Source organism: Chaetura pelagica, unplaced genomic scaffold (genome assembly GCF_000747805.2).
Source record: "Chaetura pelagica isolate M959 unplaced genomic scaffold, ChaPel_1.0 scaffold66, whole genome shotgun sequence".
Taxonomy (NCBI): domain Eukaryota; kingdom Metazoa; phylum Chordata; class Aves; order Apodiformes; family Apodidae; genus Chaetura; species Chaetura pelagica.
The window spans coordinates 5054691-5066773 of record NW_009953811.1 but is presented as its reverse complement, the minus strand read 5'-3'; positions in this window follow the sequence as shown (position 1 = coordinate 5066773).

The following is a 12083-nucleotide window of genomic DNA, read 5'->3' as shown; positions in this document are numbered from 1 at the left end:
ATTGTTCCCCATAATTTTTTTTTTTGTGCTTGTTTTTAAAAAAAAAAAAAAAAAAAAAAAAAAAAAAAGAAAAAGAAAAAGAAAAAGAAACCAGGCTTGTGCTGTCACCCTGTTTGTAGCCTGGCTAGATCTATACCACTGACTGACACTTTAAAGAGTGTATGGACAACACAATGCTGAAATGGCTCAGGCTTCCCTACAGATGCAGGTACCTGTGTCATTAGAACAGCCTCATTTCTGTATATTGTCTTTGTCCTGACAGCTCAGCACAGAGCTGGGGATCAGAGCCACTTCCAATATCTTCAGAGAGAAGAATCTGGAGACACTAGCACAGGGGGTATCATTTCTCATTTCTAGTATTTCTTACATTCAGCTGTCAATATTGCATTTTCACTTCTGCGGAAAAAGTTTTATATTGGTTCCATGACAGGAAGAAAGAATTTTTCTTTTGGAGAAGTTTCAAACAGCAAAAGGTAAATATCTAAGCACAAAAGATCTTCTGGCTTTAGCCTGTTCTGCATAATCTTGTCTTCATTGCCACCATTCTCCTGGTATTTGATAGGACACTGTAGACAAGCATATATTGATTGTGTATATTGCTTGCCTAAGGCAACCCAGAAAGGATTAGGAGCTTTTACTCAGGATGTGTAATTTTTCAAGTATTCACCATTTTTCATCACAGATCATGGATCACAGATTACAGATGGCAAGAATGGTTGTTCACAATGTTACCTTTGTTAAGCAGTCTTGAATATCTTTCATATATAATTCTTGGAACTATTATTAATTTTGCCTTTTCTGTATAGCTAATAGGTAATCTTGGTTAGTAATGATTTTCCAATTGATCACAGTGGAAGAGTCATATCCTATTTCCCAAATGCATTGTTGTTTATCAGCCTCAGAGTGGAAAGCCACTCACTTACTCCTTGGCCATAGTGCATGTCAACACTTGTCAGAAGGTGTTGCAAAGTGCAAGAGAGGATTCCCCATATAGAATACTGCTAGGATACCTTTGTTATGCTGAACATTAGCTGTAGTGTATCAGTTCCAACCCCAGATTAATCCAATTAGCAAAAATAAAACAACTTTCTTAATTATGTCAGGGAGACTAAGGGCAAGAGAAGAAAAAGTTTGGTTTAGTAACAGAGAATGAAGTAAACTCATTTCTACCTAACACAAAATTAGTTTTATTTCTGAACATTTTAAGAAGCTGGTTCCAATGCTCCCATGCTGAATCAGACCACTTGTGATTTCTACTGAATCCAGACAAAAGCAATTTTTTACAGTTTATCATCACAATATTGATTCCATTATATTTTTTATGAGACAAGATTGATGTGGATGTTGGAAACTGCTAAAGGGAGTTCAAGATTATGTTCTTTTCCAAAGAGTGGTTTATAATATATAGTGAAAACTAACATTTTATATGGTAGTGCATTTTAAAACTTACCTTGTCTTATAAAGAGAGAAGTGATTCATGTGTGTGTGTGTTTAGTCAAAAACAGCTCCTTTGATTAATTTAATGAATGTCAGACTAATTACATGGCACATACATCAGGAAAAATATCCAAAATTAAATGATATCAATTAAAAAAAAAAAAAAAAAGGAATTAAAATGATGAGCAGATGAGGATATTATAGTAGTTCATACACTCTTTAATACTAAATGCAGATGAATATAAAAAACTTTATAGAAATGCTGACCAACATGGTTTTCCAATTTTTAGCTTGATAAAATTACTTAGAAGACTTAAATATTGTTTTTAACCATTATTCATTTCTTTCAACTTTATCTGTAATAATTGTGGCTATAAATGTCATCACATGGCTTTAATAAAATCTTTCAGGGACTGTTGTATACACACTTCTAATACTGGTTTTTAATTATAATATGTAGGCATTGAATAAATTAATATATTGGTAAGATGCAGCTATTTGCTTCTATACCGTATTAAAATAAGCATTTCTGTATCATTGTTAACTTCCTAGAGTTTCTCAGGGTTGTTCTACAATTGTTCTAAACAGCAACCATCCACCAGAAAACATATAAATGAAAAAGAGCTCAAAATCAATATCATAACAAGCATGGGTAATAAATTCTCCACAAGTCTAGATTTTTGTTAGGTAACAACTAGTACACAGCTTAGCTGCATGGAAGTGCTTCTTTCCATGGAAATACAAGTCAATTTTTTTTATCTGGTGTAGCTGAAAAAAAAAATATAATTTTCTAACAATGTTTAAATATGTTCTCACCAAGTTGCTCCCTATCCCCAGATTTAGATGGTTTCTATCAGTGAAGTTGACTTCCCAGACTATGAGTCCTGTCCTTCCCAAAAGCCTTGGTGTTTGTTCTGTGGGGAATGGTGGAGGTGATTCTTCTTTTCTTATAGGCATTCTTATCCTTAAAGTACATATTGCTCCATATTCACCCTGTGTATTTTTCAGCACTTAACTAAGGCCCCAAGGGTGCAATTCAATAGCTCATGGTTGATGGAGAAAGATAACCACTTCAGGAGGGATGCCCATGGTTCAGTGAGCTGCCCACAGGAAAAACCTTAACTGACTACACTCCAAAACTGGGCATTTCAGATATATGTAAAATCAGATGAAAAAAACACCAAGTCTTAGTGTGATAAATACAATAAAGAAGCAATATTCTCATTGGGAATGAAGCACAAGATGACAATCTTCTTTTCCCAGTTCTTCTGCTGGCCAACTTTATGTCCTCCTGATTAGGAAAATTAGGACCTCTATGTTAAAACTCCTTGAAATTTATTTAATTAAAAAAATAAAATTAAATCATACCCAAGAAATAAGCTTTATTAACATATATATTATTTTTAATTTTAAATGTGGTGGAATTTGATTATCTTTCCCTGGAGACTTTCAAGACCTGTCTGGATACCTTTCTGAGTTATCTGCCCTAGTGTTTTTTTGGTCCTGCTCTGGCAGGGCAGTTGGACTTGATGATCTTCAGAGGCTCCTTCCAGCCCCTAACATTCTGTGATTCTGGAATCCTAACTAGAAATGTTCTTGCTTTCAAAAAGAAATGTATGTACATTAAAGGCATAACATCTTCTCTCAGAAATTTTCCAAGGATTTCATCAATGCAATAAATGATGAACACAAAACATTGTGCAAAAGGTCCCAGTCATTGTCTGGCTGCAAGATCAAATCATTCTCACTCAAAAAATAATGAATCAGAACAGTTTCTTGTCCACACACTCTCTCAAAAGACTTGAGTACATGTGGTGCTTTTAAACTGTACAATGCTGATGTAGTGACAGATCTTGAAAGCCCATCTGCCCTAGTATTTCAGCTACTGACACTTCTGTTTCGTAGGAGTCTATTCATAAATTTGTATTTGCTGACGCTTTTCAGAAAAAATGTTTAAAAGTATCAGTGTATAATCATTTTCCATTAAAAAAAAGCCTGATGAAAATCTAACTCAAGTCAATGGGAGTTTTTTTCTTCCTTTGACATCAATTGGCTTTGGATCAGATCCATACAATGCAATTTAGTACAGCAGTTAAACATGTGCTAAAGTTCCATGGACTACAGAGGGGCTTTAGACATGTTCTCAACAAATGCCCTCAATATGGAGCTGTCGTGGGAAGAGAACATTTGTGTGGTGTTTTGGAGGGGGAGAGGAAGGCAAGAAGTAGAAAGGAATTGAAGCTGATTCAGGATCATAAAAGTTTAAGTGAAAAACTGATGAGTTTTTTACAATGCCCACTAAAACTGAGATGGTCACAGACATAAATGGGCCAGTAGGAAAGTTTCTAAACTGTGGAAAGTTCTTATTTTTGCACAAGACCTGCTCCTGTTAAGAGCATGCACCCTGGACTCTCTTGGAACTGATGGGGTTTTTTCTGTGCCTATATATAACATGCCCAGGGATGTTGCAGTGCATAATAAACACTATTACTGTCTCCCTGGGCCTTACAGAGTAAATGTGCACTAGAATACTAGGAATCGGATGCTCTTATGTACAATAAAACACTTTGTGTCTCAGCAGTCATGTAAGAGTGAAAATAAAGAAAATTCCTTGAAGTGCATTAAAAGTTGTCTAATGCCATTCAATGGCAAAGATGACATCCTTACAATTTCTTCTTGTGACTTCAGCTGTCAAAATTTTTTTGCAGCCAGCACTTACTTAGTCATGTAAATAACCTTTTGGAGCAAAACCAGAAGTTAGGAGCAAATGCCCATGAGTGTCAGGACCAAATCTACAGCTCCCCAGGGATGACAGTTGCAATGTCAGAGTGGGAACCAGGCACAGTCAGTCCCTGGACACAGTTGGGTATTCATTCTCACTATCCAAAACATCAAAAGCAGGTCTCAGAAGGGTGTCTCATCACCTTCCTCTTCTTTAAGCATTACACCACTGGTCACACCATTTATCCACTTCACTTCAGGCTTTGCTCTTTCACTGCTTGAGTTTATCACTTGGGGTGATTTAATTTATACAAAGGGGTATGTGCAAAGAGAAATTGCTGCTATTTAGGGACCATAGACATGACTGGATAAGGCAGTTATATAGAAAAGTAAAATATTGAAATACACACCAAAGAATGGATGTTTGGAAGCATCTAATAAACTGGTGTATATTAAAGGTAAAACTTGGGAAATTTAGTTTTGTCTCGTCCTTTAGTATTTTAATTAAAGAAATGTCAGCCTGACCCTGGAAATCCAAGTAGGAAGAAAAAAATCAACCTTTTCTACACACAGCTTTGAAGCAGATTGGAAAAAAAAATAAAAATAGCACTAATCTTTTATGAACACATTAAAAAGGGAAGATTAAAAAAATGTGTGATCAATAACAAAATAGATCTTTTTCAAGTCTCACATCTCTTCTGCCTTTAAGACAAAGGCATGTTAACAAGAAACAAGCATGCACAAAAAATACTGAGTGTTATTCCCTTACCTTCCACTTACACCACAGAAAATTTACACAAAGCATCAGGCTCCAAGTTAGTTCCTTCTATGCAAAAACTGAACATGGAAAATGGAAAAATACTTCTGTAACAAGTACAGTCCCTCCTTTCTATTGTTTCTTGGGTTTCTTCTTTTCCCCCAAATCATCAGGTCTTAAATCCAAGGCAAGGAGACAACCCAGATGCAGTAAGAAAAGACTGTTTTCAGGGAAGAATGAGTCACTGGAAGTTGGAAATCTAATTCCTAGTAAAGGGAAAATAAAAGACTTTTGACAGTTTACTAGTTCCAAGAAAAGGTATCAAGGGTCACCAGCTCTTCTTGTTCTGCTAAAATATTTATGAGAGAGAGTTCTGGAGAGATGTGCTCCTTTAATAACTTTTTGGGATTTATTCCTGAAACTACAGACCAAAGATTTTTTTGCCTCTATCTACCTATAGATCTGATGAATCACTGGGAATGTCACCCTTGCCTTCTAGTGTCCTCAGTTGCTAATGGTGCAAATACAGAGGTGGGACCTTGGGGATTTTCCATCAGCTTCATCACAGGGTTTGGAAATTTCCTTTCTCTCAAGCCTTTCCAAACAGAATGCATATTATCTCTGCAGTCTGAATAAAAAGAAAGAATATTTCTTTCAGGCCTTGATGGAGGCATTTGATGGGACAGAAAATGCAAGGGTAAGCCATTTATAGACTGTGGGCCATGCAGCATTCTGACATAGTTTCCTTCTTCTTCAAAATAAGAAATATTCATTAATAATTAATGAAATGCCTCCATAAACTAGTTGGCTTTTTTTTTGCTTTTTTTTTTCCTTTACAAAGTTATGGTAAAAGGACTCAGAATGTAATTTTTACTTATTAATACTCTGTATTTGTATTATAGTCATAATCAAGCCCTAGTAATCACTCCCAATCCCAGCAGATGACCTAGTACAACTTTCAGAATAAGTACCTGGGGAAGCTGTTACAAACTCATCCTTTCTTTAGTAGTGTAGCACATCATTGGTGATGAGAATGGAAGATGACAATTTCATGCAAGAGGAACTATCTGAGGTCCCTGTCACATCCTTCTTGCTTTTTCCCCTGCACTGGGATGAGAACCACATTTTTGCAGATTTTCCCCAAATGCAAGTATGTGCATCCCGAAAGCAGAGGAGATTCCTGGATACTCACTTTTGCCTGAAGAGTTTTTCACCTCAAGTTACTGCAAATTAGGCCAAGCAGTGACTTAGCATGTGTTCCCTGGAGCTTAAACCACTGCCTGAAACTTTTTGTTATTCTGCTTTTCTTTTCTTTACTTACATTCTTTCTCTTCTCATTTCTTCTCCCTCATATCCTTATGAACCACAAGAAATTCTGTGGAGATTAATTAAGTGATTTTTGTGCTTTTTCTAATTGTAGTTATTGCTGAGAAAGTGAGCTGGGGTCTGGGGAGGTGCACAGGCTGGTGGCTGACACAGGCTTCAAGGAACTAGATTTTCAGTTCCTGGCTAACTGGGAAATCTCCCTAGTGTCTTTAATTATTCTCTGTTTTTTTCCTCTCAGTGTAACATGAAAACAAGGGTGCCTCCTTCCTCCCAAAAGTTTTTTGCTGATTTATGATGAGATTTGTTAGGTTTTCAGTTGTGGACATTGTTTATTATCTCACTTGGAATTAGACAGGCAAACTAAATTCTCAGTGAAGGAAACAAAGTGATTGGGGAAGAAAATAAAAATTATGACTGTGTTTATTTAATTTCAGGGGGCTCTGAGAATCTACTGCAATAAAATTTGGATGTGATCCTTTGTGATGTTCAGCATTGGATAATTGTGGTTTTGCTGCTGTGCAAGGTAAAATTGGATTAATACCAAGCAAGTAGGAAAATTTCACACAAGCAGAACAAGGAAAGACTGGTTCGAGAGAAAAAAACAAACAAAAAGGGGTTCTGCGCCCCAAAGGTGGAGTTTTGGTGCCATTTTAAGTGCTCTAGGGTCAATTTTGAGTCTAACTGCCATTTCTTAAGTACCCCGTGCAGTACAACTCACCCAAAACTCAACACACACTGGCAGGTCAGCTGGATATTTATCTTTCTAGGCTGTCACAATTGCTTGATCTGATTCTACAGTGATACAAGCATACACCTCTTGCCAATGTTTAAAGAACAACACACAAACAAATTTGCATTTCTTAGCTGGAACTGAATCCCACCCCAAATATTTGAATAGCTGTATTTTAAGTATGAAGGGCTTAAAAATTATTCCTGTAGAAGAGAGGAGCTTGCCAGCAAGATTGGTTCTGCTCCAATGTTTCCTGTCCCTCACAGTGACCCAAACTGAACTCTGAGTTTATAATGGCATCTGCAGCAAGGTGAGTTTCCAGTAGCTCCAGGCTTTCAAATGTCATGCTGCTTCACTAATTGCTTAAGCAGCTGTACTTTTATATCTTCTATCCTTTTTATAAAAGGTAATCTACTTGAACTTTTTGTTTTTATATAGAAACAAACTGAGAAAACAACAACAAACTACATTCGGAGAAGAGTAGACAGGTGCAGGAATGAAAAATAATAACAAATAAATAAACAAAACTCCCTTCTATCATATTGGAAAGATAAAGAGCAACAGCAAGGGAAACAAAAAAAAACACTGATCTTGGCATAGCGAGCAAGATTATATCCCAGTGAACTGTTCATTGCTACTCTTCTTGAGTTATGTTGGAGACTACAGTTAAGTAAGAATAGTAGAAGAAATAAAATATATGATAGAATTGATACGGAAAATTTGATGGAGGAGAGTGATTACGCTTTGCTTTGATAAATAATACTTCTTCTCCATGGCATAAATCCTCAAACTTCAGAACAAATGAAGGACTTTCAATAATGAGGATGTGGAAGGCAAGTGAACTCAGAGAGAAGCTCTGACACCTGGGCTACTGCACTACCTCACAACTGACATCATTCAAAATTGCATTCAAGATTTGCCATGAGCTCTTTCTTATTGCTATGATCATTAATTAAATACATTTTGCAGCTAAAAAGAAATATTTCCTCAATATTTTTTCTCTGACTTTATTAATACATATGAACAGAGCCCTTTTAAAAATGAGAATCTAGCAGTAAGCCCATCTCAAAGAAATGGGGAGTTAAACTCAGAGCCTGAAGGATTCTCCCTGGTTCTGGATCTCTCTTCTTGTCATCTACAGGGCTTGATGCACTGCTGAATTCTTCAAGTTTTCAAGCTGCATGAGACCACTGACTGCAAGAGCCTTACTTCTGTCTGTTTCCAGTGTAACATAGTGAAACAATTTGCACAAAACTGCACATTCTTCTTTGAATTTTGATCAATGCTCTAGCTAATTAAACTGGGTATATATTTTATTATTGTCTAGTGTATTTTAAACAGCCAGTATTAATCCCATTATCTTCCTTATCCAAATAAAAAATAAAATAAAATAAAATAAAATAATGGTCAGGTAGATTCTGGACCTTAGCCCATTTGATCTTTTCTAGTGTTGACTATTTTTTTATGTCATGCTAGAATCTTAGAGGACCCTTGCACACATAAGTTAGTACTTAGCAGTGTTTCCTGGCTTGGGGAGTGGGGGATATTTTGGGCTGGGAGAGGGGTTTGTAGTTTTTAGGATTTTCTTTTTACATTTTATTTTCTTGAATTGTTATAAGCTGTAAAAGACAATGAACAATGTGAGTTCAACAGTCAAAGTCTGTACAGATTGCAATTGGATAGTAAAGTACTCGTGCCTGCAAATTGACTAGATTAAGGGCTCAATTTCCATTTTAGCAAAGAACATGGAGTATTTATTTGTGGAAATACCCTTTGGCTTATCAAAAAGAAGGTTAACAGGTGGCTTGATCTGAGCGTACCTAAAGAGCAATGAGAAGAGAGCTCTTTAATCAAGTAGCCAGACACAAGCCAAGATCTAACTGCTAGATACTGAAGATAGAATTAAATAGGAAATAAATGTAGATTTTTACTCTGGAGGGCAATTAGCAGCTATTTGCTGTGGGTTATTATATTACAGGAAGAAGTGGTTGATCACAGGAACATATGATGGCTGAGATTAGAAGAGGCCTCTGGAGGAGATCTTGTCCAACCCCCCCCGCTCAAAAAAAGTGTCATCTACAGCATGTTGCTCAGGGCCATGTCCAGTTGGGGTTTTAATATCTCCAAGACAGAGACTCCTCAACCTTTTTGGGCAATCTGTTTAGTATTTGGTCACCCATAAATGGAATTTCCCGTAGTTGAATTCATGCCTTCTGTCTGTTGTCCCGTCACTGGGCACAACTGAGGAAGGTTTATTTCTGTCTTCTTGACTCCCCTATCAGGTATTTCTGTACATTGGTAACAACCCCATAAGCTTTTTCTTTACAGGAAAAATAAGGGAAGTCCTCCTAGGCTATCCTCATCCCCATCATTTCAAATTTTCCTATCAAGAATGGAGATCCTTCCCCAGTCTTTCCTTAGCAATAGGATGTGCTCTAGTTCAATCACAAATTACCAAGCTTAAGTGCACGGGTCAATTAAGTGATAGTTGTAATGCAGGAAGTGAGATAACTAGAATAACATATCTTGCCATTAAAAGCTTTAGAATAACACCTTTGCTTTTCAAAAAGAGCAACCTTCAGTGAAGGTACTGATGAATTTTCTTTCTGCCTCAAAGAATTTTGATTTTCAGTCATAGGAATAGAATTATAAAACCTGAATAATTTTCTGGTTAAAAAAAAAAAAAAAAAAAGCAACCCACATTTTCTTAAACCAAATCTTTAATGTCTGGTCAGGCTATGCTGTACTCAGTGTTCTGGTCTACAGGTACCTAAGTATCTTGTTATAGGCACTTGTTTCCCTCCTGGGGACACTGGCATTTTGGATTTTGTGGGTCAGCAAAAAGGCAATGACATGGCAGGAAATCCTAGACAATTATTGCATTTACCTCCCATTAGTAATGTGGCTGCAGCAGGGCTGCACAGCTTGAGATGTTTTACCAAATGATTTTCAAAGTGTGGATATTTTTTTTGACATGACTCATTTCTTTGCTTGAATAGGCAATCACCTTAGGATCTATCACTTTTCTTGGCACAGGGTTAATGATATTACATCTCCAGTCTTCCCAGGGAATTTTGTTTTGTTTTTGTTTTTTTGTTGTTGTTGTTTTCAAATCTTTCATGGGAAATCAAGCTCCAGATTTAGTCCATCAGCATGTTTTCCTGAATCTGTTTCCCCTCACACACTGTATTCTTCTGAAAATGGCCTGGGATTAATACAGGAACTGCATAACAGACCTAATTACTTAAAACTACTTCAGGTAGATAAAAATTGGGGCATCCACTGGGAAAAAATCTTATAATGGTTTTTAAGGGCAGCAGAGTTCCAGCTGCTGGGTCACTATGAACTGGGTACCCTCCAGAAGTGGGGAAGGTAGATATCATCATGATGAAGATCATGCATGTATGAAGCGTGTCTCTCCTTCACTCAGCTAGTTCACCTACATGACTTTATCAGCTTTTTTAAAAGGGATGGTTAAACCAAGCATGGGGTCTGGATACTCCAGAACTGTCCTAGATGGGGACATAATCCAGATGCAAGAGTTCAAGGAGCTGCGATAGGAATCTGCTTGTTCTGACAGTCCTTATTTTCTGATATGCGTTCATGCCTGCTCTCAGTCTCTAGATATATACTGTTCTCTGGCTGCCTCCAGGCTCACACTGCTGTGCAGCTTGTGTTATTTCATAGAATCACAGGATCACAGAATGGTTTGGCTCGGTAGGGACCTGAAAGATCACCTAGTTCTCTCTTTAGCTTTGAGTTGTCTCAGTGAAAAGGATCTTGAGAATCTTTGCCTTTACTCTCTTAGAAATGAACACATTGGGAAATGAATTGCACCATTTGCCAGCTAAACAAAAACATGGACTGATCTAAGAAAGTAATTCATTGATCTTTCTTTTGTTAAAGTAGATTTCAGGGTGCAAAATACTAGCTCAGCTAAATCAATATCCATGTCACTACCAAGTTTGTCTTTAAGATTATGGAGCTATACTGAAGAGTGGCATTTAATTTCAAGACATGTCTCTCACAGATATCACCTTAGTTAAGGCTACAGGACTTGTGGTGGGCAAACATGGAGGGGGATTCTAACTAACAGTGATGTGTGGATCTTCCACAACCAATTCATTAAAATCTCAAAGACACATGCAGGCAGAGGGAGTTATGTTGATGAAAGCTGAAATTGCTTCTAAGTACAAAGCAGTTTTAAATCCTGTATTAAAAAGTATAGTCACAAATTCTGGTTTAATAATTTTTCCGTGTCTGAGTCCTTAAGTCGTATATATGAACATAGCTTTACTGAATTTAGGAGTCTCACTGGAAATCTGGCCCTCTTTTTTGATAGCAAGGAAATATTTCTGAACATGTAAGTATGTATAGCCGTTAACTAGATGTTAATTTATACAAGGTTTGCATTTTAACATACTATTTTATAGGAATCTAAACAAAAATGTCTTAGAAAACCATATATCAAAGCATTATTTTAGCTATGCTAAGGGGCTGCAAGCTATCTGCTGTGACTCATATCTTACAGTGATGGGCATGACTGTAAAATGTAAAGTAATAAAGCAATGCACAGCTGATAGAATGTCCAAGTAGAGAGAGGGGATCCAAGAAGTAAGTTGTTGCAGTGGGATTTTCCCCAGCAAATTATTCTGCTTCACCTGGAAGAATTAAGAACAATCTAATCACCATTTCTATTTTATTCTTTCCTACCCCATGATTTAAAAATGCTTTGCTTTTTCTGGTTGTTTTTTTTCCCTTTTCTTCCCTGCAAAGAAAGTTTAATGAGGCATATTTGCTTGTTTCCATGGCATTTCAAAGAAAGATTACTAGCTGAGGGCAAAGAAATATATAGAATAAAACAGGGAACAAGCGTCTGTTCTTTCGTAACAGATATAAACCTTACTTTTAGAATTAATTATATAGAAGTGTTTTTCTACACTTGCAATAAGTGAAAACATATCAGTATTTTTTTTATTTTGATGTAAGGTCTGATGCTTTACAGAAAAAAAAAAAAAAATTATATATATATATTTACTAGCCAGTACTTTTATGTTGTTCGGTCAGAAGGGCATAGACATGTATGGCTCTAAAGAGCCATTAAAAATATCC